The following is a 6,000-nucleotide window of genomic DNA, read 5'->3' as shown; positions in this document are numbered from 1 at the left end:
TGGTGTAATTATTGGCGTATTTGTACATTTTGGTATAATATTTATATCGAAGTTTAGAACAGACATTTCATAAAATACATAAACAGCAAAGGCGTAACACTTTCTACGTGAAACTAATATTCTAGTCAAGCGATCGGCGCTAATGACGTAACTTACCAGCCGATCCGCTACAACGAAAATAAGTGCAGTGACGTATTTATTCGAATTTTGATAATTAATTTTGAAGTGAATATAAATGCTAGAGAAATCAAATAAATTACTAGATTTCAGTTATACAGTGTCACTATCTATAACATAATAATCCAAATTTCCAAGCTCATTGAAAATTAGCGAAGCGTTAAACAGAAATTTAACTTCAAGTTAATCTTCTGGTTAGTAGATGTCACCGTTTACGTCGTTGACATTTAGTTTCTACAAGAGATTATAAATACTAGAGTTTTTGTATACTTAGTTAAGATCATACTTCACAGGATCATTTCTGTAGTAGATCTTCGCATACTCTCTACTCAAATGTAGACTTATCGCAACCATAATGACGAGATAAAGTTTTGGACTCTGAGCGTGAGGCAGACACTTTGATAGTATTTTACATTAGCAATGTAGTCAAACGATGATCGTTCGCTTGAGTGTTAATCATTCAAGTTATGGGTTCGGAACAGTCTGAATGGTTTCAATTTGAATAAACATAATTTTTTGTAAATGTATTAGTAAACAGATAATTTATATATAACTTATATTTATGGGCAGATCAAAAGCCTCACGGTACAATTCAAACAAAGAATCAATATCGGGAAAAGTGGGTAATAATTTAATAGGTACATATTTTTTTGATAATAATAATGTTACTTTTTTATTTTAATTATTAACCTCTTTCAATTTTTCCAAATGCCAGTAATATGATCTTGGACAGTATGTAGTTCAAATGTTTATTCATTAGTTCTCCAAGAAATATTTGATGCGTTTTAATACCTCCTGTAAGTATTTTCAATAAATAATTATAATTTATGATAATTTTCTTCAGAATGTATCTTTATGTATGAGAATTTCTTTTATGTAACAGCATTATTTTCACATCATCTACTCACTGTCGAATTTTTTGCATTTGCGAGTCCCGGAACACCTGTATACCTAAAATTTTGATACCCACATAAATATTCCTAGTATATACTAGACATGTAAGTGGAAAGTATATTATTTCAGTTATTTACATCTTCTCAACATATAATATACATAATTTTTCATGCATTTATTTATATAAAGGCTACTTCGTCATTGATTATATATCTGAACATGATCATAACCTAAGAATGGAATTTTGTAACTCATGTTTACAATTGGACGTAGTTAAGCAGAAAGCGTTCAACCCACAAATGATAAATTTTGATAATTTGAACTTAAAGTTTATTGATGTGCCCTTTAAACCAAAAATAATTAAATTAAATGTCACATTGATTTTCTTATGTAGCTACAGCTGTAATGGTATTATAACATGATAATTTACTTTAAATTCCAAATATATTGGAATAATTTACAAATTTGTGGGTTAGATGATTTTAGAGAAAAATATTAAGTGAGTAAACATTTTGGCAAAAGATGGTTATATGGGTTGGTACGTTTCAGGTAAATAAAAAAAGTGAATTTTTGAAATATTTTATTGAACTAAATCGAAACAAAAATCCAAGAAAATATCTTTTAAGATACAAAAAAATTAAATATTATGAAAAAAGAAACAACAATTCAAAGCCCATCTGACTCTATATCGAAGTCTAATTCATTATTGAATCCATCAATGTCTTCTATGATTCTTGGAGAGCTCGTAAAATTCGTATAAAAGGGTTTTGCATCGTCTGGTATAAGATGCAAGTAGCTTTCAATGTGAAAACATCGAATTCATCCAAGAGGTTTGGATTCTTTCCGAAAAATTAAACATTATAAAAGTTATGCGTAAAATTTTGTGGAATAAAACGTCCAACCCTCTTGAACGATTTCAACGAAAAAATATCAGTATAATTTTTTACGTAATTTATTTGGTAAAATGAATCCGAACCCACTTAAGATGTTTCAACAATTTATTGTGGTAGAAAATCAAAACCAAATTTTTTCTGACAGAATATATCCAAACCACTTGGACTTATTGACATTGACACATTTTGTAATTATGTGGGTTAGGATTTTACAGAATATCGTTACAAAAACATTTGATTTGACTTGGACGATTTCTGCAATTTATTAAAACGACATTTTCAAAGTTTGTTAAAGCAAAAACTCATTATTTATAATTTGTGGGTTGGACGTTTTCTGCTTAACTACGTCGAATTCAGATAAGCAGTCTTTACTTCGTTTTTGTTGAATAGTAGAGTGAATCGCTACAATTGTAAATGTAATGTAGCGAAATATTATATCGAAATTTGCCGTTAATTTTCTGGTAAGTAGAAGTCGCCGTTTACGTCGTTGACGTTTGGTTTCTACAACTGATTATAGATACTAGAGCTTTTAGATGATTAGTTAAGATCATACTTCACAGGACCATTACGAGCCAAAGTTTCGTACTCTGAGCGTGAGGCAGACACATTGATAATATTTTATATTAGCGATGTTGTCAAACGATGATCGTTCGCTTGAGTGCTAACCATTCAAATCATGGGTTCGAAACATTCTGAATAGTTTCATAATAAACCAAACATGATTTTTTGAAATTGTATTAGTCAATAGATTATTCTCAATATAAAAAATTATTTGTGGAAGTATATTTTGACCATTTTTCTCAATATTTTTACGCACAATCGAAATGTGAAAATGGAGGGATGATACTCAAAACGTAAAATTTTATATAGCCACATTGAAATAACGCGATTTGGAGCTATGACAAAAGGAAATAACTCTGTTTTTCATCTGCTTTTCAGAATATTTCAACCGAAAGATTTATGGAAGTCATAGCCATATACCTACATCAAACTTGTGGATAATGCCTCGCTGCAAGGAGCCACAACATTTCATCCAGACGTACACTTGATCGCCAGAACATATATCATATGTAATCTATGAGATGAAATGTAACTAGGGAATTAAAACAGAAAATAAAGACATTTTTAATAATAACATGAGTACGTTTAGCATGGGTTTGAACTCGATCGGGTCAGTAGTTCGTGCGCAGTCATTGTTTTTGTTAAACTGTAGTTTGTACTGTGTTTAGAAATGAGCGACATTAATTTCGACATACTCATCAATTTTATTTGAAATTAAACTGTTTCACAAAAATATTCGAATGCTTTTTTTACATTTTTAGTATTTTTATTATCCAAGTTTATTTATGTTTCACCAAATTAAAATCTACTAGATTTTGATAAATAATAATGATTTTATTGTATTCCATTAAATCTTCTCAACAATATACTTGAATTTATTTGGTAACTTTAATATTTTTATTGTTTTGAAATATGTGACACAATTATTTTTACTAATGAGATTGGAATATAAAACATAAAAATAAAAGGTATTCATTTTTGTGGTTTTCCCCATAGTGTCCTTTATTTCAATAAATATAAATATTTAAGAAATAAATTTTTTAAAGTAGGCAGTACTATTAAAAATAAGAGAAAGTTGAATGTTCTGGACTTAAGTATTAATTCATCTCATCTCATTTATGTACTCATAGATCCAAATCGCGTACATTCAATAAAATTTTACTCATATTTCAATATTTTCATTGTTCGTGAAAATATTAATAATTTTATACAATATATATTTAACAGATAAATTCAGTTCTATGATCTGTTATCTTATATAATTCAAAAAATTATGTTTAATTTATTCAAAATGAAACCACTCAGATTGTTTCGAACCCATGACTTGAATGGCTAGCACTCAAGCGAACGATCATCGTATAACAACATCGGTAATATGAAATATTATCAATGTGTCTGTCTCACGCTCAGAGTCCGAAACTAAGTCTCGTCATCATGGTTACGACAACTCTACATTTGAGTAGAGATTATGTGAAGATCTACTACAGAAATGATCCTGTGAAGTATGATCTTAACTAATCATGTAAAAACTCTAGTATCTATAATCAGTTGTAGAAACTAAACGTTAACGACGTAAGTAGCGACATCTACTCACCAAAAGATCAATTAACGGTAAATTCCTATATAATGCTTAGCTATTTTGCTAAATTATCATTGTGGCGATTAACTGCACTATTCAATAAATACGTTGTGAAGACCACAGATAAACTTTATTTAGACGAATCATGACAATGTTATTTTTGGGGTCTGAACCATTCTACTAATATTACGTCGTTAATAAAATACTGGCACATTTGAATTCTATTAATAGCGCGAGATATAAGTTCATTTATGTTTTTGTTTATAATATCTCTCAAATGACATAATTTCAAAATAAATTAACACAAAAGATGAAATTTTGAAAACTATTATGAAAAAAATAATAGAGCTAGAAATTTATTAGTTGTGATCTTGTTGAGTATTGTAAGAGCACTTTTCTCCTACTCAAGTGAAATTTAGACAACTCGGGTTTTGGAAGAAATATGCTGATCCTTCATTTAAAATTATAATTTAAGCAAAAGGTGAAAATGAAACTTAAATATAAGAGATAAAATATTATCATTGGTTACGGTCTTTGATTGCTCAGTTTTAAAGCAATTTTTTAGTTGAACCCACTTCTTGAAAACTTTTCCAATTCTCCGATGTGCATATATATATATATATATATATATATATATATATTCTTCTTGTACAATCCCCTTAACCTCTCAACATAAAAATTGTCATTCTCTTCTAATTGCTATGCGTGGTAAAATTTATAGTATTTTATTATAATGAAAAATGAGAAATAATTCATGACATTTGAACACAAATGACAGAGAACTTTCAGTTTAATTGTTTCACTTTATTCCCAACTTTTGACTCTTCCATCCTTATTCATCTTTGAATCCGCGTACCTCATTCGTAAGCACACTTCTCTAATTTCAGAAAGGTCGTTGCACGACTATCTACCTAGGAACGACACTTACCTTCCTACTTCACGTTCAGAACTAGTTAAGGGCTCAATATTTTACAATGCAAAAAATGCACAATCACTTGCCAATTGAAATCAAATCGATATCATCTTTTCCCGCAGTCCGCAATAATTTGAGGGCATATTTACTGGAAAGTGCCTTCTACTCTTTTATTCTAATTATAATATTTAAATCCGGGCATGCTGCATACTGGTTTAATTTTGCTATGGACTTATATACTAATTACGACCTATTACTATTACCTATAATTTTGTTGATCGTTGTGGTTTCTTTCTGTATATAAAAATTTTATTGTATTTATCCCTTCATTTAGTTATTTTTATGTTTGTTTTTTAGGTTTTACAAGCTTTTGTCTACAAATTGTAACACTCTGTGACATGACTCAAACTACGATATAAATATTGTGATATCGATGAAATTGATCCATCTTAGCCCATATGTCATTGTGATGGAAAATTTTATTACACTGTTTTACAATGGATGTATGAAGCAGGATACGATGTGATATACGAGTAGATAGTATTTCTGGATAAGAAATACATAGAATCTGAAAATGACAGTAATAGTGGGTTACCAGAAAACAACGTCAAGGAAACTTTAGAACCTGTAGATGAAAATAATGCAAACAACAGTCAATATTATCTTGGAAAATAATGTCACATATTTTTTCTTAGAACGTTCAAACTATTTTAACCATAAGTAAACAGAAATTGTGATCAAATCCGTTCTTGCAGGTGAAAGCCTGGGCTCTTGACCAAACACTTTTCCGTATGCCTGTTGAACTTTCGTTTTTGTTGTTCTATGCTTAAGTTTGAAGCAGAATTTTATAGCACAGCAACAAAATTACATTAATTTTAAACTACAGGAAAATTTAGTTACCTACTTGTGATTTTTTCCTTAAAAACAATTGATAGTTATATTCTTCTAAGCGCAACTCGTATACCAGTGCCAGTTTTAACAAA

General features: G+C 29.4%; 3 non-coding genes across 3 annotated transcripts; 2 read left to right on the top strand and 1 right to left on the bottom strand.

Annotated features, from left to right (window-relative positions):
* Nucleotides 1–453: 453 nt before the first annotated feature.
* On the top strand, nucleotides 454–669 carry LOC130444767 (small nucleolar RNA U3). The gene has a single exon (XR_008909984.1). It is a non-coding gene; the product is annotated as a small nucleolar RNA U3 (small nucleolar RNA).
* Nucleotides 670–2,456: 1,787 nt separating this feature from the next.
* Nucleotides 2,457–2,665, top strand: LOC130444768 (small nucleolar RNA U3). Its single transcript, XR_008909985.1, has one exon. It is a non-coding gene; the product is annotated as a small nucleolar RNA U3 (small nucleolar RNA).
* Nucleotides 2,666–3,821: 1,156 nt separating this feature from the next.
* On the bottom strand, nucleotides 3,822–4,037 carry LOC130444776 (small nucleolar RNA U3). The gene has a single exon (XR_008909992.1). It is a non-coding gene; the product is annotated as a small nucleolar RNA U3 (small nucleolar RNA).
* Between the last annotated feature and the right edge of the window lie 1,963 nt (nucleotides 4,038–6,000).

This window comes from Diorhabda sublineata, chromosome 5, assembly GCF_026230105.1.
Source record: "Diorhabda sublineata isolate icDioSubl1.1 chromosome 5, icDioSubl1.1, whole genome shotgun sequence".
In the NCBI taxonomy this organism is placed as follows: Eukaryota; Metazoa; Arthropoda; class Insecta; order Coleoptera; family Chrysomelidae; genus Diorhabda; species Diorhabda sublineata.
This window is presented reverse-complemented; position numbering and strand designations above follow the sequence as displayed.